Source organism: Eretmochelys imbricata, chromosome 6, assembly GCF_965152235.1.
Source record: "Eretmochelys imbricata isolate rEreImb1 chromosome 6, rEreImb1.hap1, whole genome shotgun sequence".
NCBI classification, from domain to species: Eukaryota; Metazoa; Chordata; order Testudines; family Cheloniidae; genus Eretmochelys; species Eretmochelys imbricata.
The window spans coordinates 9,681,374-9,701,802 of NC_135577.1; the positions used below are offsets into that span (position 1 = coordinate 9,681,374).

The 20,429-nt window shown below is 54.3% G+C and overlaps 1 protein-coding gene across 1 annotated transcript in view; it reads right to left on the bottom strand.

Moving 5' to 3' along the window:
- SPTB (spectrin beta, erythrocytic) overlaps nucleotides 1–20,103 on the bottom strand; it is a 132,463-nt gene extending 112,360 nt beyond the window's left edge. Inside the window, exon 1 of the mRNA XM_077820755.1 lies at nucleotides 20,075–20,103. The gene's annotated coding sequence lies outside the window, so the exon portion shown is untranslated. The remainder of the gene's footprint in view (nucleotides 1–20,074) is intronic.
- Between the last annotated feature and the right edge of the window lie 326 nt (nucleotides 20,104–20,429).

Genomic DNA, 20,429 nt, shown 5'->3' on the forward strand with positions numbered 1-20,429 from the left:
ACTCCTCAACGCAGGGGGAGGGGTCACTCTGTACAAGTAGCTGCTCCCCCATCCGCCAAAGCCCCGTTCATCCAGACCTCCCATACCCGGACCCCTCCGCCAAACCTCACTCTCTACACCCAGACCTCCCAGCCCTCCACACCCAAACCCCACCCCACTGAACCTCAACCCCTGCATCTGGAGCCCCCATTGCAATCAGACCCCCTGCCTCCAGACCCCCACCTCTGCACCCAGACCACCCCCACTGAGCTCCCTGCACTCAACCCCCCACCCTGACAAGCCCCACCCCCTGCACCACCCTGAGCCCCCACATCCAGACCCCCACCCCACTCCCCCCCAACTAGCTGCACCCAGACCCCACACCCCACTTCCCCAGCACCCCGACCTCGCTGCTGAGACCCCCCCCCACTGAGTCCCAACCACCTTCACCTGAAAGTCCCTGTAGAGTGTCCCATTGCCCCTGCACCTGGAACCCCCCCAACGAGCCCCCGTGTGCCCAGATCCCCCCACACCCCACTGAGCTGCCTGCACCCAGAGTGTCCCACACGGAACCCTCTCACCCCGCACTGAGGCCCTTCACACTTGGATCCTGCCTAGCTGAGCCTGTCTGCCTGACAGCTGGTGCACCTGGCGCAGAGGGGCAGGGCCCCAGAGTATTTCTAGGGCAGGTCCAGCTCTTGTGCTCTGTCAGGGCCGGGTTCAGCCTCACCACTGAGTCCATGTCTCAGGGGAGGGGAGGGGCTGCAGGGTGATCTCCCACTTTCATGCAGCCGGTGGCCTGTGCTCCCACTGCCTTGCTGGAGCCTCCGCATCTAGTTATTAACAAATAAAACGTGCAGATTTTTGAAGAATTTTAAAATATCATGGGCAGAATTTTTAATTTTTTGGTGCAGAATTCCCTCAGGAGTAACACTACCGCAGCCATGCCTCTGGAGCACCAGAGAGTAGACACTTCCTATGCTGCCATCATTGTAGTTAATCCACCTCTGAGAGACAGATCGATGGGCGGGGCCTTGGCGGGAAGTGATGCACCGGGCCTTGTGGGGAAGAGGCTGAGCAGGGATGGGGCCTCAGGTGGAGTGGCAAGTGGGGCCTCAGGGGAAGAAGCTGAGCAGTGGCTGGGCCTCAAGTGGAGGGGTGGGCGGGCCTCAGGAGGGAAGAAGCGAAGTGGGAGCAGGGGCGAGGCCTTGGGGTGAAGCACGGGCAGAGCGGGGAATGGGATGTCCCATTGTGGGTCCGGGGGCTGGGCCCACAAAAGATTCATCGGGCCCTGAAGGTGCTGAGCACCCACTATTTTTTCAGTGGGTGCTTGAAGCCCAGAGCACCCACAGAGTCGGTGCCAGTGGCTCCTGAAAGCCAGTAGCAGTCGGAGTAAGCAACACAGCATCTACACTGATGCTGCATCGACCTAATCACTAAATCGGCGTAGAGGGGCACTGACGTCAGTGGGAGATTTAAGTGAAGACACTTCCACAGCTAGGTCGACACAAGGCAGGTTACGTCGACCTAACCCTGTAGTGTAGCCCTGGCCTAAGTTACACCCTTGACTACGCAGGGATTTAGCCAGGTTAGATGGTACCTAATGACTTCCAAGTGCAATGGGAGTTGGGTGCCCAGCTCCCTGTGTCTACGGATGAGGTGTTCAAAACTACTCACGTGACTTGGGGGTACAGGCACCAACTCCCTGGGTGCTCTGGGGCTGGAGCACCCATGGAGAAAAGATAGTGGGTGCTCAGCATCCACCAGCCACCTGCTGATCAGCTCCTCGTGAGGCCCAGCCAACCAGCTGTTTGGGGGCGGGCGGGAGGCACTGGGGGAGGGGGCAGAGCGGGGGCGGGAAGAGGTGGAGCGAGGGCGGAGTGTGCTCAGGAGAGCGGGGCGGAGCAGGGGTGGGAAGCGGCAGGGTCTATCCTACAGACTTATCGCTACAGCGCAGGGGTGTGGAAAATCCACACAGTTCTACTGACTGAACTCCGGGTGTGGACCACGCTGTGTCGACGGGAGAGCTTCCTCCATCGACACAGCTACCGCTGCTCGGGGAGGTGGATTAGCTACACTGAGGGGAGACGCTCTTCCGTCAGCATAGGTAGCATCTTCACTAAGTGTCACTGCGCCATAGCTGCACCAATGCAGCTGCATCCCTGTAGGGGTAGACAAGCCCTGAGAGGCCCCACGATGATGCTGTCACATGTCTCTGGCCCCTGTCCTCACGCAGCACTTCACAAATTGTCTATTCTGTATGTCGGTATCACTCCACCCAGCACCGCCATGCAGCCCCCTCTGGGAGGGGACCCAGCAACGGCTGAATAGAGCATAGCAGGAGGGAGGAGAGAAAGGGTCTGGCGTCCAGGGAGATCACAGGAGACACGAAGTAACTCGGCCCTTTCCCTAAGGACGAGTGCCATGGGATCTGCAATGACCACGAGTGGCCAGCAGCTCCGCTTTCTCTCTGGCTGGCACTGCCTGCAGCACAGCGCCCAAGAAGGGCAGCCTCAGAGCAAACACCACGTCCTGTGCACCAGGGCCTTTCCCTGAAGGGCTCCCGTCCAAGCACGGAGCTCCGCTGGTGGGATGTCCCACAATCACAGCTCCAGATGGCACGCCAGCCCCGGCTCATCCCCTGCCTGCACTGCCCCCTAGCCTGCCAGGGCCAAGCGAACCTATTGCAAGGTGGGAACACACAGCTCTCCCCCAGTCTAAAGAGGCCGTAAGGATTTCTCACGGCAAATCCCCAGGCCACGCTCTATTCCATACAGAGCAGCAACATCCACGAGCCCCGGGAGCGAGGCTGGTGGTTTCCTATTGTCTGTGTTAATCTCAGCACGTGGCAGAGAGCAGAGCCCGGCACGCAGGGAACCTCCCCAGATGCTCTGTGGGTCTGAGCCTGTCTCTGGGAATGCCCCTGGCTGCTGCTGCATGCGGAATTGCGGGGATGGCAGGCGGAGCTGGCCCCAGCCATCCCTGGCCAAAGCCCAGGCCTGCAGGCTTGGCGAGAGAAACAGCTAGCAGATGTCAGTGGGCAGCAGGATGCAGCCGGCTATGAAACGGGAAGCTATGATGGCCGGGCAAACCTATCTCACCTAACATGCTGTGAACAGGGTGGCCCTTGAACGGGGTTCAAGCTGATGTTGTGTCACAGATGGTGTGTGTGACCTAGGGCAAGTCACCTAGCCTCGTTGTGCCTCAGTTTCCCTCTGTAATGTGGGGATAATAGCGCTGCCCTGCTGCACAGGAGGGTGTGAGGGTAAATGCCTTAGAGATTGTCAGGTGCCCAGATGCTATGGAGATGGGGCAGATGAATGCCTGAGAACGGTTGTGGGGTTGGAAGTTGGCCTCAGATGGGTGAGACAGGCAGAGAACAGGTTAAAGGAGAGCAGAGAGCAGTTGGAATTGCTCATTTCTGAGCATAAATTTGATCCAGTCGGTATTACTGAAACCCAGTGGGATGATTCCCATGACTGGGAAAGATAGTCAGGGGTTCTAACCTATTTAGGAAGGATCAAATGGGCAAAAGAGGAGGAGTGGCCGCATAGGTGCTGACTCCGTGGGTGCACCGGGGCTGGAGCACACACAGGGGAAAAATGGTGGGTGCTGAGCACCCACTGGCAGCCTGCATTAGCTCCCCTCCCGCCCACCAGCAGGCCCCACAGATCAGCACCTCCCCCTCCCTCCTCACACCTCGCGCCCGCCGCAATTAGCTCTTTCGCTGCATGCAGGAGGATGGGGAAAAGGGGGGAGGATCGAGGATGCGGCACGCTCGGGGGAGGGTGCGGAACTAAGCAGGAAGAGGTGGGGTGGAGCAGGGGTGGGAAGAGGCGGGGCGGGGATGGAGCAGGGGTGGGAAGAGGTGGGGCAGAGGTAGAACAGGGGTGGGAAGAGGCGGGTGGGGATGGGGCTTTGGGGGAAGGGATGGAGTCGGGGCAGGGCAGGGGTGGAACAAGGATAAGAAGAGGCGGGGTGGGGCCTTAGGGGAAGGGTTGTCATGGGGGCAGGGCGTGGGGGCAGGGCCAAGGATCGAGCACCCCTAGCCACTTTGGAAAGTTGGCGCCTGTGAGTGGCACTCTATGTCGAAAATGACATTCCCTCTTTCCGAGTCACTGATGACTCAGAACAAAGTGATCTGGAATGCTTATGGATCAATGTCCTAACAGATAAAGCACAAGATGGGGTATTAGCTCCTGTCTGCTACAGTCCACCAAATCGCACTATGGAACTGCATGACTGGCTCCTTACATACCTATGTACAATGTGCACAGGAAAAAAAGGGTGATGCGGGGGGTGGGGGGGGCTTCCAATCGGAGTGCCATAGGCTGGACAGCTCTTGCTGCAGTGCTAAAATGTCCTTGGAATTTAAAACCTTTATAGGATGACAATCTCCCAACTCAAAAAGTGTTGCACCGAACTCGGGTAATCACATATTAGACTTTGTTTTGACAGATAAAGAGGAGCTATTCACAGAACGAAAAATTAATGGCGGTTTAGGTACAAGTGATCATGATTAGACCACATCTGTGATGTGCAAACAGAATAAGGTCCAGACCAGTTCTATATTATATACAGTTGGCGCTTTAAAAGGGCCAATTTGACAAAGCTGAAAACAGTTACAGCCAAATCAACTGGGAGGAAGAATTTAATTAGAAAAATGTGACTGATAATTGGGAACTGTTTAAGAACACTTTACTATATACCCCAAAAACCACAATTGAGGAAGATGACCATACTGGTTAAAAAAAACAACCTGGTTTATAAAAATAGTATATAACAAATGGAAGAAAGCGCAAAGAGGGGAAGTTGATGGCAGTGAATATAAATCAGAAGTTAGGAATTCTAGAAAATTGATAAGGGAAGCAAAGGGACAAGCTGAACCAGCCTCTGTACCAGATGACTACATGGTAGCTAATGTAATGCCAATTTTTTAAAAAAAGCTGCAGAGGTGGTCCTGGCAAATTACAAGCTGGTAAGTGTAACTTCAGTACCAAGCAAACTGGTTGAAACTATAGTAAAGAGGAGAATTATCAGACACACAGATGAACATTATATGTTGGGGAAAAGTCAACACAGCTTTTGTAAAGGGAAATCATGCATCACCAATCTACTGGATACAATTTTGCAAACTGGATACAATTAACTTTGGCTTGAATAGAGACTGGGAGTGGATGGGTCATTACACAAAGTAAAACTATTTCCCCATGTTTATTCCCCCCCTCCACCCACCACTGTTCCTCAGACATTCTTGTCAACTGCTGGAAATGGTCCACCTTGATTATCACTACAAAAGGTTCCCCCCCTCCCACCCACCCCCGTTCTCCTGCTGGTATTAGCTCACCTTAAGTGATCACTCTCTTGTTACCGTGTGTATGGTAACACCCATTGTTTCATGTTCTCTATGTATATAAATGTCCCCACTGTATTTTCCACAGTATGCATCCGATGAAGTGAGCTGTAGCTCACGAAAGCTTATGCTCAAATAAATTTGTTAGTCTCTAAGGTGCCACAAGTCCTCCTTTTCTTTTCACCAATCTACTAGAATTCTGTGAGGGAGTCAAGAAAACTGTGGACAAAGGCGATCCAGTGGATATAGTGTACTTGGACTTTCAGAAAGCCTTCGACAAGGTCCTACGCCTAACATTCTTAAGCAAACCAAGCAGTCATGGAATAGGAGGGAGGGTCCTCTCATGGGTCAGTAACTGGTTAAAAGACAGGAAACAAAGAGGAAGAATAAATGGTCAGTTTTCACACAAGAGAGAGGTAAATAGTGGGGTCCCCCAACACTCTGTACTGGGACCTGTGCTGTTCAACGTATTCATCAGTGATCTGGAAAAAAGGGTAAACAGCGAGGTGGCAAAATTTGTAGACGATACAAAACTACTCAAGATAGTTAAGCCCAAAGCAGACTGCGAACAGTTACAAAGGGATATTACAAAACTGACTGACTGGGCAACAAAATGGCAGCTGAAATTCAGTGTTGATAAGTGCAAAGTAATGCACATTTGAAAACATAATCCCAACTATGCATACCAAATGATGGGGTCTAAATTAACTGTTACCATTCAAGAAAGATTTTGGAGTCACTGTGGATAGTTCTCTGAAAACATCCACTCAATGTGCAGCGGCAGTCAAAAATCCTAACAGAATGTTAGGAACCATTAAGAAAGGGGTAGATAATAAGACAGAAAATATCATAATGCCACTATGTAAATCCCTTGAATACTGCTTTTAGTTCTGGTCACCTCAGTTAAAAAAAAGATATATTAGGACTGGAAAGAAAAGGGTGACAATAATGATTGGGGTATGGAACAGCTTCCATATTAGGAGAGATAAAGAAGAGGGGACTGTTCCACTTGGAAAAGAGACGGCTAAGGGGAGATATTATAGAGGTCTATAAAATCACGACTGGTATGGAGAAAGTGAATAAGGAAGTCTTACCCTTTCATATAACACAAGAACTAGGGGTCATCCAATGAAATTAATAGGCAGCAGGTTTAAACAAACGAAAGGAAGTATTTCTTCACCCAACACACAGTCAACCTGTGAAACTTGTTGCCAGGGGATGTCATGAAGGCCAAAACTACAACTGAGTTCAAAAAAGAATGAGATCAGTTCATGGAGGATAGGTCCGTCAATGGCTATTGGCCAAGATGGTCAGGGACACAACCCCAGGCTCTGGGTGTCCTTAAACTTCTGACTGCCAGAGGCTGGGACTGGATGACAGGGAACAAAGCACTGGATAAATTGCCCTGTTTTGTTTATTCCTTATGAAGCATCTGGCACTGGCCACTGTCAGAAAGCAGGATACGGGGCTAGATGGACCATTGGTTTGACCCAGTAGGGCCGTTCTTTCGTTATGTTTAGAAATTTATGGCCATCAGAGTTAAGGACAATAAAAAGGAATTTTTTAAGGTAATAGGAACAAAAATAATCCTAACAATGGTATTGATCCATTACTAGATGGAAATAGTAGAATCATAAATTATAATGCAGAAAAGGCAGAAGTGTTCAATAAATATCTGTATTTGGGGAAAAACCATCATATGATGATGATGACATTTTTTCCATTCCACGAGTATCTCAGGAGGACGTTAAACAGTGGCTATGAAAGCTAGACATCTTGAAATCAGCAGTTATCAGCAGATAACTTGCACCCAAGAGTTGTTGGCTGAGGAGCTGTAAGTGTTGATTTTCAATAAGTTTTGTAATGCTGGGGAGGTTCTAGAAGTCTGGAAGAAAGCTAATGTTCTGCTGATGCTTAAAAAGGGTAAATAGCACGATCCAGGTAATTATAGGTCTTCCAGCCAGACATCAATTCTGGGGAAGATAACGGAGCGGCTGATATGGGCCTTGATTAATAGAGAATTAAAGGAAAGTAATGTAATAATGCCAGTGAGCATGGATGTATGGAAGACAGAACCTGCCAAACTAACGTGATGTCTTTTTTCGATGAGATTACAAGTTTGGTTGATAAAGGTAACAGTACTGAGGTAATACACTTAGACTTCGGTAAGGCATTTGACTTGGTACCACGTAACATTTTGATGAAAAAACTAAAATGATAAAAATTAACATGAGACAAGGTGGGTGAGGTAATATTATCTGTTATAGGATCAACTTCTTTTGGTGAGAGAAAAGCTTTTGAGCCATACAGAGCTCTTCTTCAGGTTTAGGGGTCATGGTGGATAATCAGCTGAACATGAACTCCTGCAATGCTGTGGCCAAAAGGGCTAATGTGATCTTGGATGCATAAACTGGGGAATCTTGAGTAGGAGTAGAGAACCTCTGTATTTGACTCTGGTGCGACCACTGCTGGAATCCTGTGTCCAGTTCTGGTGTCTGCAATTCCAGGAGGATGTTGATAAATTGGAGAGGGTTCAGAGAAGAGCCATGAGAATGATTAATGGATTAGAGAGAAAACCTGCCTTACAGCAATAGACGCAAGGAGCTCCATCTATTAGCTTAACAAAGAGAAAGTTAAGGGCTGACATGATCACAGGCTATAAGTACCCACACGGAGAAGAAATATTTGATAATCTAGCAGGGAAAGGTCTAACATGATCCAGTGTCTGGAAGCTGAAGTTAAACAAATTCAGACTGGAAATAAGGTGTACATTTTTAACAGTGAAGGTGAACAGTGAACCTTTGGAACAATTGACCAAGTGTCGTGGTGGATTCTCTATCGATGACCATATTTAAATCACAACTGAATGTTTTTCTAAAAGCTCTGCTCTAGGGATTATTTGGGGGCAGTTCTCTGGCCTGTGTTAGACAGGAGGTCAGACTAGATGATCACACTGGGCCCTTCTGACCTTGGAATCTACGAAATTGCAAAACAAACCAGCTAGCAAAAACGTGAGAATTTGTGTCAGTGTCTCCTCCCCTGGCCATGCCATTGTACGCTGGGTGTCTTGAAGAGTGAGATCCCACAGGTGTGTTGGCACAATGCCCAGCACAGTGAGGCTCTGATGCCAATCAGGACTGTGGGTATAACTGATAGAAACACCCAGGGGACGTAGGTGTCCCCGCCCCCTTGAAAGCCAATGGACCTGCACAGTGGCCAATGGGGAGTGTCTGCAATTAGCCCCCAGCCCAGTCCCACGGTTACAAGATACACTCAGCCTGGTTTTGTCTGTGCTCAGCCTTCGGCTGGGGAACCATAAGTGTCTCTTGGCTCCACAGCTGCTGGGGGGTCTTATTTTGGGAGCTGGCAGCCTCAGCCAGTGCCCTGTCCTCGACACAAGCCTGAGCCAGCAGAGACGCTCTGACAGGGAGGAGAAACGAAGGGTAACTTAGCCCCAGCAAAGTCATGTTCCCCACAGCCACAGCTCTGCCCACCTCCCCCAGAACCACGTTCGGAGCGGCTGGAGGCCCAAGTGACGCAGAGATGCGACAGTGCTGGGGCCTGGGAGCGGGGCAAGGACAGGCTCTGGGAAGCCAATGACAGCTTTTGGCTGCCACTGTCTCCACTCCCTCCGCCCCGCGGAGGCCGGAGACGGTCCAGGGCAGGAGCTGCCGCCCGCTGCTCTCCACAACGCAAGCCTGGGGGCCCACAGGGCCAGCACTTTGCCCAATGCCCTGGCCTGCCCAGCGCGGTCAACTGGCTGGACTCCAGCTTTCCAGACTCAAGGAAGTTACAGGAAAGGAAACACACGCACACACCACCACCCCGCCCCGCCGCATTGCAGACCCTTCCATGGGCTTGGTCTGGGTCTGATCCACACTGAGTCAGCCAGGCCTCAAACAGAGGGGGGCGGAAATCGGGGAATGCAGAGTTGAGGCAGGAAACAATGAGAGGTCATGTAGCAGGCAGGCCCCACGGGAAACCAGCTCCTACTGGGAATGGATGAGACACACACACACACACAAGTGTGTCAGGTTTCAGAGTAACATCCGATGAAGTGAGCTGTAGCTCACGAAAGCTCATGCTCAAATAAATTGGTTAGTCTCTAAGGTGCCACAAGTCCTCCTGTTCTTTTTACACAAGTGTGTCTCTCTCTCACACACTCACACACACACACACGAGTGTCTCTCTCATATACACACCCCCCCAAATGTCTCTCTCTCTCACACACACACACAAGCCTCACACACGAGTGTCTCTCTCACACACACATACATGAGTCACACACGAGTGTCACACACACACGAGTCTCTGACATACACATGAGAGAATCTCTCTCTCACACACACACACATACATGAGAGTCATACACACACATGAGAGAGTCTCACACACATGTAACCAGGATCTTGCCAGAACATGGGGTGTGGGAGGGTGTTGGGGGAGGTGCAGGGTAAGGATGGGCACACACATGTGCTAGCTTACTGCTGGGTTCTGGCTCTCACGGGGTATTGCCCCCCCACTCCCTGCTACAGGCTGCCCCGGGTGTGAGCATTCGGGGCTGGGTCTGTGGGCCGGGGGCGCTGCCGAGCGGGGCGGGGTCAGGCGCTCAGGCCGGCAGCCCTGCCTACGCGCGTGGCTCACGCTGGCTGCTGCAGGAGCAGGGTCAAAAGGTGGGCAGCTTCTCACAGCTCTTCCCACGCCTCCCTCCCCGCAGGCTGGCACACACTGTCCAGGGGAAGGGGGGGACGGTGGCAACAGAGGCTGTGCTCTCCAGAGCAGGGCACACTAGGTGAGACAGACCCTGCTGGTAAAGGGCTCGAGATCCCAGCCGCTGCTCTCCCCATAATGACCGGGCTGGATTTCACCTGCTCCCCGTCTCCACGGGGGGCACTCCCTGCAGCACGCCCAGCTCCCCACTTGCAGTGCCAGAGAAGGGGTACCCCTTGGCAATGGTGTAACCGGGAGAGTCACGCTTACGCCCATGGCTGGGTCAGAGACATGGGACTTATTCCGGGCACTCCTGGCTGCACTCCCCCCCGTGCCGCATTGGGAACGACGGTCCCCATGGCACAGCCCATCCCAAGGACAGAAAATGCTTGTTAATCTCTGTCCGCTGCCCCTGCCCAGTGACGCTAGCCCCCAGGGCTGGCAGTGGTGAGGGAGCACCAGGCATGGCGATCCTCACTGCCGGCACGTGGACACATGCATCCCGTCGGCACGGGCCCAACGGGGTGCTGCGCTTCCACGCGGCAGCCTCAAGGTCGGCCCGAGGGCCGGCAGGAACAAGCGATAAGCGTGAGTGTGAGCTGACGGGCAGTGCCACTCCTTCTCCAGCTGCCACCTGGGTGGGGGCAGCAAATCACCACGCCAGGAGAGGCGAGTGGTGAAGAGCCACTCCCCGTTTAGTGCTGCTGGAAGTTGCACGGTCCACAGCAGAGAAGAGCCCTGTTGTAACAGGCAGAGCCTGTATCTGTGTCCTCAGGCTCAGCACCCTGCCTACGGATAAGGGGAGCAAGGGGCTGCTGCATCGTTCAACAACTGGGATGCGTCTCCACCGATGTAAGTAGCATCGGCGGCTCCCCCGAGAGGGCAGACGTGGCCGTCCTGCACGCACTGACTCTGTCCTAGCGCTCTAGGAATGAACCAGGCTTCCGGGTGTCCTGCTCTCCCTGTGCCCAAGGGGACTCGATCCACCTGCCAGCCCATCCCCACAATCCTCAAGCCTCTGCCCAGACAGCAGCCCAGCCCAGAAGCACAGGACAGCAGAGTCCGTGGGATCTAGCTTTCTTCTTTGGGAGGGTGCTGTGAGGACGCAAATAAAGAAACAAACCTTTTCCAGACTTCCCAGAAGCCAACGCCCAAAGGTGTCCTGGCCGTCTAGCCAACACTGGGCACATCCTGAGAGCAGGGACCAGCTGCAGTGAGCCTCCCATGTCAATTAATCCACAGGACGTAAGCACACACTGACATGCCACAGGCTAAAAATGGATCTCAGTGACATAAACCAGAGTATAATCTCTGCTCCCTTCAGAGAAGTGTCCCCATGCCACAGCCCTCCCCTGCCTTGCCAAGCCTCGCCGGTCAGGGCTCAGCATGCAGGCTCCCCCCAGAATACAATCCTCTTTAAAAACATCTGATTTTCTCCCCCAAACAATCCACGAGGTTGTCTTCCTTTGCCTTCCAGATTTCAGAGCCTCAAGGGGCCAGCTTTTCAAATTTTTCTCTGCAACCACATGGTCTAGAGCAGGGGTGGGCAAACTTTTTGACCCGAGAGCGACATCTGGGTATGGAAATTGTATGGCGGGCCATGAATGCTCACGAAATGGGGAGTTGGGGTGTGGGAGGGGGTGAAGGCTCCGGCTGGAGGTGCAGGCTCTGGGGTAGGGCCAGAAATGAGGAGTTCAAGATGTGGGAGGAGGCTCTGGGCTGGAGCAGGTGGTTGGGATGCGGGCTCTGGGTGGGGTTGGGGATGAGGGGGTGGGGGTGCAGGAGCGTGGGAGGGGGATCAGGGCTGGGGGAGGGGGTTGGGGTGCAGGAGTGGGCCAGGGGTACAGGCTCCAGGTGGCGCTTACCTCAAGCAGCTCCCGGAAGCAGCAGCATGTCTCCCCTCCAGCTCCTATGCAGAGGCGCGGCCAGGCAGCTCTGTGCGCTGCCCCGTCTGCAGGTGCAGCCTCTGAAGCTCCCATTGGCTACAGTTCCCAGCCAATGGGAGCTGCAGAGGCAGCGCTTGGGGTGGGGCAGCATGCGGAGCCCCCTGGCTGCCCCTATGTGTAGGAGCTGGAGGGGGGACATGCTACTGCTTCCGGGAGCCACGCAGAGCGAAGCAAGCCCCTGAGCCAACTCCCCAGCTGGAGCGCCAGAGCGGGGAAAGCCCTGGACCCTGCTCCACAATGGGAGCTCGAGGGTTGGATTAAAATGTCTGAAGGGCCGGACATGGCCCCCGGGCCGTAGTTTACCCACCCCTGGTCTAGAAACTTACCGTTTTCAAAGGATGAAAGATTCTTACCTGACTCCAGCAGCTGGTGCTTTATGACAGTGCCAGATATTGTGAGAGGCATGGAAAAAAACCTATGTGAGCTGGCAGCACTGCAGCCCACTCTTAAACTTGCCTTTTCCAAGGCAGTGGTTCAGGCACAAGCCCAGGACTTGAGACCTCATTTCAAGTCCCTACTCTGCCACAAACTTCCTGTGTAACCTTGGTCAGGTCACTTAGCCTCTCTGTGCCTCAGTTTCCCATCTGTATTACCCTTATTATTAGTGTAATTAGTGTATTACCATAGCACTTAGGAGCCCAGGCCTGAGCCAGGACCCCACTGTGCCAGGTGCTGGACAAACAAGATGGGCCCTGCTCCCAGGCGCTTACAATCTATGTGAAATCCGGTCAAAGGGTCTACTCACTGCAAGTGCGCATCCCCATAGCCAGAGGTGGCACAGCAGGGTATCCCTGGATGGTCCCCCTGCCCACAGTCACTCCATCACTGCAGTGGTCTCTCTTCCTGCCACTTGGCCCTCCGGTCTGGTCATGCTTTAGTCCACAACTTCCGGGGTAACAGAGAGTCCAACCCAGCTATAGTCCTGGGGTCTTGCAGCAGGTCTTCCCTCCATCTCTGGGCTCTGTGGTCCTCACAACCTTTATCTCAGGGGCTTCATCCCACCTTCCTTGGTGGCTGGGAGGGGAATGCAGGCCCTTCCTCTACTCTGGGCTGGCAACTAAGGTCTGCTCCCTCAGACTCCTTGCTGACCCTCTGGACCCCCTCCCACCTCTGCTGCAAACTTCCTGGCTTTATCCCCACCCAGCTCCTCCCCAGCTGGGCTCCACCCTCAGTGAAGCCTGGACTTAACAGGCCTCTCAGGCCCCCATTAACCCCTTCAGGGCCTGTGTGGGTACACCTCCCCTCCCCAGGTGTTGTGAGGTGTGACCAAGAGGGAGGTTTCCACGGTATGCATCCGATGAAGTGAGCTGTAGCTCACGAAAGCTCATGCTCAAATAAATTGGTTAGTCTCTAAGGTGCCACAAGTACTCCTTTTCTTCAAGAGGGAGTTGTTTGTAACGTTTTAATGATGCTGATGCTTGCCTCAGTTTCCTCCTACGCCTTGCATGGCTACCCAGGGTCGGGCGGAAAGGATTAGAACTGCTCTCAGGGCAGAACAAGAGACAGAGGCGGGTGGTGTCACCTCCCTGTCTGGCCCGTTAAAGAAGACAAATCAAGACCCTGACAAAGAGACACCCCAAGGCCTGAGCAATTCACTGAAACCCTGCGCAGGTGGGATGTGAGAACTGAGCTGGAGAACAAGGGGGAAAGGAGTCAGGTGATGGGGAAAGGGGCTGCCCCTGGGAACTCAGGGTCTCTCCTGTGTGAACAAAGGGACAAGAGAGGGAGCCAGAGATGGAGTCCTGGCTTGCCAGGGTACTGGTTTGGGGAAAGGGCTAATGGCTATGACTCAAGGATTGCCTTGTTATGCAAAGGCTGCCGGTGTCACTGTAAATACATACTCAGGGGAGCATTGCACCTGAAGGGACACAGTACACGCCTCCTGCAGAGAGCTGGTGGGGTTGGATTCGGGAGCCCCTGAGAGAGTCAGGGATTGCTGGTGCTGATGGCCCAGTGTTGGAGGGGTGGAGGCCATGGGCCTGCCCCTGCGGAGCTGCGTGGGACCTGGTACACTAAAGGGTCACTCCCAGGGGATGGGTGACTGGCTGGAGCATAGACCAGATCCTGTGACTCCGTGACACAAGGCTAAATCTGTTAACACAGACATTCCAGCAATGGGGGCCACATAAACACCTATGCTAGATAGACCTGCCTGATAGATAGGAACATAGTAAGATAGTAACAGGCTAAAACAACAAGAACCAGAAATCATGCTGGTGCCTGAGACCATGCCAAGGAAATACTTTAAACTTTGGGGAACTGCACAAAGCTTCAGAGCACCAGAGCGACTGGAGAATCTGGCCTATTTTCAACACAGAAGTGACACGCGGAGGGTGGGAAATCAAGGCAGGGTCTGAGAGATGGTGTCAGGGGATGGAGGGGCAGAGTATGACATGTGACTGCTGTTTCCGTTTGGAGCATTGCCAGCTCATTGGGTATGTGTCTTAATGCGGCGCATGAGGTGTAAGGGCAGGAATTCTCCATGGTAATCGACACTTGGGGGCTGGCTGAACAGCAAGGTATCCAGCCTAGTAACCAGAGAGCCGGCACTTATGGGCAGATCAGACTCACTGCAACCAACGGAACAGACCCTTGCTCAGAAAAAGTCACAGAGCTTTCATGTCTAGACATAAGTTGAGACACCTGCTTCTGAGAACAACAACGGAAAGAGCGCCCCTCCATTAGGTATCGCAGGAGTCTGTGCCCACCCAGTCACTGAGCCACTTGGGTGACTTCCATCAAGCTAATCTCAGATGATTATATAGGAAAACCAAATTTCCTGGTCACCCAATTTACTAAAGGGCGATCAAAAACATGGTCAACACAGAGCTCATGCTGTGTTTGATCACTGTGAATTTTCAGACCACCCCAGAGGGTGCACGGAAACATACACTGTCACTCCTGTGTCCCCTCCATCTCTCACAGTGCTGGGTCTGGGGGAGGGGGGGTCTCCTTTTAATTAACGGGTGTCAATTGATGAGATGAGAGGCTGCCCCGTGAAAACAACATTATAGGAATCAAGAAGCAAATCCCCCATCATTCGCTCAGGGCCACCCCAGGATCAGGGAGTGTCTTGAAATCCTTTTGAAGATTATCATGCTGGAGAGTGCTACGCGTTATTATTTAGATTTGCTGAAGGGGGAGATAAACCATCTGTAGCAAGGGAAAAGGCAGGTCGGTTTGGACAAAACTCTGCATGTTCACTTTAGCATCTAACTTCTAAAGCCTCTAAGAATTTGAGGGTCAATGCATCTTAGGGTGACCAGACAGCAAGTGTGAAAAATTGGGACAGGAGGTGGGGCACAATAGGTGCCTATATAAGAAAATGACACAAAAATCGGGACTGTCCCTATAAAATCAGGACATCTGGTCACCCTAATGCATCTGATGCCATCTTTCTACTTTCTGCAGCTTCGCTGACTTCTTTCAGAACCAGAGAAGCTCTGGGGAAGTTAGGCCCGGAGGAGAGGGGAAGTTTGCACAGGAACAATCTCCATGCTGTAGCAGGACCCAATTTCCAGAATCTCTGTTTCATTTCAAAACAAAGTCAGTCTTTAGCCGTTATGGTTTTGAAAACAAATATCTCCGAAAGGTGTCGGGAGGCAACCAGCCCCAAGTCCGCAGAGAGCCTGGGACCATTGCTTGCAGAGGTGTGAACTGCCCCGTTCTTCGGGGTGAGGGGATGTCATCACTGTCAACCAGAGCACGGCGCCTGTCAGAAAGGAAGGGAAGGGGCTGCAGCTCTGCCCAGCTCACTCCGTGCCACGGCTCCTGGGTGCCAAACGTGCATGGCCTTCAGGACGTGCCAGCACTGGAGGTTTTTTTTGCCAATCAGGGAGCCCGGGCAGGGCTCATCCCAGTTCCAGAGAGAGGGAGCCCAGCAGCAACACAACCCTGTCCTGACTCATGTGAGTGGGGCCCCTTTTGTGGGCAGAGCTCAGAAGAGCCCTACCACCACCTTCCTCTCCCGCCTCTGACTGGGGCTAGGGACTGGCTTGCTGCTTGGTTGGACATCTGGGGTCAGAGAATTAACTTTGTTCCTCTCACAGCAGCCCCCAGAGGCTCCAGTCAGGATTGGAAGGAAACTCAGGTATCTGGCCTTGTAATTAAAGAGCCAGCAGGCAGATCTGACTCCCGGCCACAGCTGGGCCACCCAGAAATAGACAGGCCCTACACCCGAAGAGCTGACGTCACACTGCAAGGTGGGATTGTGAGGTGTACAACACCGTGGGACAAGCTGAGACAAGAGGGCCAGTAATAGAAATACTGGGTCACCTCTCAGCTAAGGCTATGGCGACGCTCATGGCGGCGTGCAGAGCCCACGCTGCAGGGAAAGGGTCCGGCAAGGGTAGGCAGTGGGGAAAGGCTCCAGCAGTGGGGAGCTGACGGAGCCTTTGTTTGCTCCCTCCCAGCCAGTGCCGGAGCCTTTCACTGCGGTGGGGAAACACCCTGGCAGTGGAGAGGCACTGGGCCACCATGCTGCTAAAAGTATGAGTGTAGCTGGGGGCAGCACTGCTTTGGCACGTAGAGAGCCAAAGTGTAGACGTAGCCTTCGTGTGCAAATTGGAGGCTTCCTAGTGTTTTGCTTTCAGTAATCAGAGATATTAACGAGGCAGCAACAGGCCACCTGCCGAGGCTGTGGGCGGGGTGCTTCTTCGAAAGGTTTAGTGGCAGGGTCAATGCAGATGGGACCCCTGGGAGGCCCAGAAGCTGGGGTAGGGCAAACAATAATCCTAGCTCTCTCTTACACAGCACTTGCTGTCAGGGGATCTCATCCTAGCATTCTGCCTCTTTTACAGATGGAGAAACTGAGGCAAGGGGAGATGAAGTGACTTGCTCAAGGCCACCCCACAGGGCAGTGACAGAACTGGGACTAGAACCCAGGTCTCCTGAACCCCAACCCCATGCTATATCCACTAGGCGACCCTGCCTGCCTTAGGCAAGGGTACTAGCTGAGAGGGGCTCGGCATTATGGACAGGCTATGGCCGTCCAGGCTTTCAGATCATGGCAAAGAGCGTAACCAAAGAGCCAAGCCAGAACGGGAGTAGAGTGATGCCAGGCCAGCCTGGGACACTTGCTGAGGGAGCAGAAGGAGAACAGCTCGTGACAGCACAACACACACAGCCATTGCCACCACCGCTGAGGCGCTAGGCCACCCGGCTCTCTTTCTCTCTCACCGTGTGCGGGCAGCGCCTCGCTGCCCCAGCCGCAGCCCAGGCCCCCATTGGACAAGGCGCTGCAGACACAGAACAAAAGGGGGCCTTTGCCTCAAAAAGCTCATTGTCTCCATAGGTGACCCGGTCCCCATCATCACAGTGTCCGAGCAGCTCCCAGTCTCTGTGTGCTTCTCTTCACACACCTCCATGAGGGGGAACAGAGGGACAAAGAGACAAGCTGACATCACACAGGGAGTTTGCAGAGGAGCAGGAAGCAAAATCCAGGTGGTCCCATGTCCAAGCTGAGTGCCCCTAGCTACGGGGCCACCCAGCCTCTCTCACAAAGCCTACAAAACCGCTGCACACGGAGCGGACCCCCCCATGCCAGCTCTGCCCAGACATTCTGAAGCCTTAACTCAGGGAGGACACAATGTCAGATATTTTCTTTTCAAGCTCTGAAGCTAGGCAGCCCTCTCAGGCACAGACAATGCGCAGGGCAGGCCCTAAAAAGCACAGGGGACTCCATCGGCACATTTTGACAACGTCCAGAAGAGTGAAAGAGCGGACCACTCACTTGGATCATACACTTAGCAATGAAAATGCATCAAGAGGACAACCCCCATCAAACTCAGTGTCAGGACAGCTGTCCGAAGCCAAGCCATGGCATCAAGCCTTCCACCTGAGGGTTTGCATGTCGTATTTCTGTACATTAACCACAGAAAAGAAGCCAATGTTGGGGCTGGGATCAGAGGTGCTCAGGGACTGAGATGTGATCACTTTGTGAAATGGGGGCCGAGTTAGCATTGCTTCAGGAAACAGAACTTTTGAATTCCTAATTCTGTGGCCTGTCGATGCTACGTCATGATACCCGGCTGCATTCAATGAACAGACTGGGGGGCAGAGAGGGGTGCTCTCTGGCTCACACCTGCACATGCAGGAAGGTGCAACCCGAGGTGCTACTACGTTTAAAATGACCAAAGAAATGACAGGGGGCAGCCAGCCAGCCCCTCCTGGCTCTTGTCAGTTTCAGGCCCCACAGTGGCAGCAGACACAGCTTGGGAGACAAAACCCCAGGGGTGTGAATGGAATGGGGAAGAGAACTCGGGCTGGTGGGAGGACTAAATGGTACAGGAAGGATGGGCCAAGGCTAGCTGGACTAGTGGGGAAGCCAGGCTCAGCTGGGTGAAGGCAGCTTTCTCTGCCCAGGGCTCTGACCAGGCACTGCACACGCAACCCAGGCAGTTTCACTCACTTTCAAAGTGCAAGAAACTAGCCTGAGAGCACCAGACACCAGCACTGCCATCACGGGGTCCACCAAACGGCCCCCGCCACACCACAGCCCTGGGGGAAGTGCCACTTCTAAGGCCAGGAGGACGCTTCCCCTCGGTCGCTGGCCTTCCCCAGGGAAAGGCAGAAGTTCCCATCACTTGAGACTCATGAAAGATGGGAGCAAGCACCGGGATACACTCCAAAAGGAACCGTCCTGTGCTGGCAGGGAGCTGCATGCTGACTCCTGCTAGAGGTGCCAGCAGTGGGGGCTGGCTTGGGCTCTAGGCACGTGAACCCAGACCCACTCATCAGACAATGGCAGTGGCTCCTTAACAACAACACAGGCTAGATTCAAGCCAGAGACCCCCAGAGGAAACGCTCCATCACCCGCTCCCCCATCCAATTTATCCAGCTTGTCCTTATGCTGCAACTACCGACATGGGATCTGGACCGGCTGGCTGTTCACAATACAAAGTAACATCATCAAACAATGGACAAACTAGAGCACAAATGATAAACTGCAGCACGAGCAATGCAAAACACAAAGTGCCATCACCCTGGCATCCAGACGCTTGCCTCCAGCCACTTTTCCTCTCCTTGTTTATTTGTTTGCCCTATGGTAGGGCCCAGGAGCCCTGGTCATGGACTTGGGCCCCAATGCTGTAGGTTTTGAACAAACACAGGACAAACTGGGTAGTCCCTGCCTCAAAGGACTTGCAATCTAAATAATGACAGGTAATCCCTTGGGGGCAAGGGATTTAGGGCATGCTCAGGCAGGAGCACACACACAGACCCGAACTTTGCTCTTTCTGTACCAGATCTTTCCAGAGACGCTGACACTTGGGGATCTCCTGGGAGAGAATCCCTGACCCCAGGACACAGAGAAACACCGTGGATTGGCTTTTTAGCGCCCCAGTAGAGCAAGGAGAAAGGGACCCTCATCCAGCTCCCCCCAGGAGTCCCTCCGGCGGCGCTGGGGGGACCAGCCAGGAGGGGCATGGAGAGACTGAAACAACCCCACACCCGCACACCTTCCAGAGGCTTGCCAGGAAACTGTCTCCAAGTCCACGCTATAAATAGGCTTCTCCAAGGCGCATCACTCCACGCAGCGCCCGGGCTCCATGCGGCACAGCAGCCCCGCCAGCACAGAGGGCTGGGTCGGTGTCCAGAGAGGGATGTGTGTGTTGGGGAGGGGTCTCTCCCAGTTCTGTCCCTTCTCTCTGCGCCCCTGCAACCTCCTCCCTTGCACCGTCCCCCCACCCTGCGTGCGCCCTGGATCCAGAGCCCTTCCCCTCCCTGCGCTCCGGATCCGGACACTTTCTCCCTCCGTGCGCCCCGGATCCGGACCCCTACCCCTCCCTGCGCTCCGGATCCGGACACTTTCTCCCTCCGTGCGCCCCGGATCCGGATCCCTTCCCCTCCGTGCGCCCCGGATCCGGACACTTTCTCCCTCCGTGCGCCCCGGGTCCGGACCCCTTCCCCTCCGTGCGCCCCGGATCCGGACACTTTCTCCCTCCGTGCGCCCCGGATCCGGACACTTTCTCCCTCCGTGCGCCCCGGATCCGGACCCCTTCCCCTCCGTGCGCCCCGGATCCGGACCCCTTCCCCTCCGTGCGCCCCAGCCCCATCCCCGAGCAACTCACGGCCGGCGCGGACTCACCTGTCCAGGGCAGGGGCAGGGGCAGCGGCAGCAGCGCGGAGTGCCGGGCAGCGGCGAGGCGGAGGCGCGGCGGGGCTGGGGCAGCGCTGGGAGCGCCGAGCGGAGCCGCCCAGCCCAGCGATATAAATAACATTATCTGGGCGAGCAGGGACATTCCTGCAAGGACAGCGCTGCTGCCCGGCCCAGATAGTCCCGCTGCCTCCAGGGGAGGGCGGGGGAGGAGGCGCCCGCCCCGCAATGCAGCACAGCGGGCCCCCAGGCCAGCGCCAGCAGCGGGCACCGGGCGATGCCCAGCAGCGGCGCCGGAGCCAGCAGGCCCGCACCAGGGCTCGGCCACACCCAGCGCGGTGCGGCG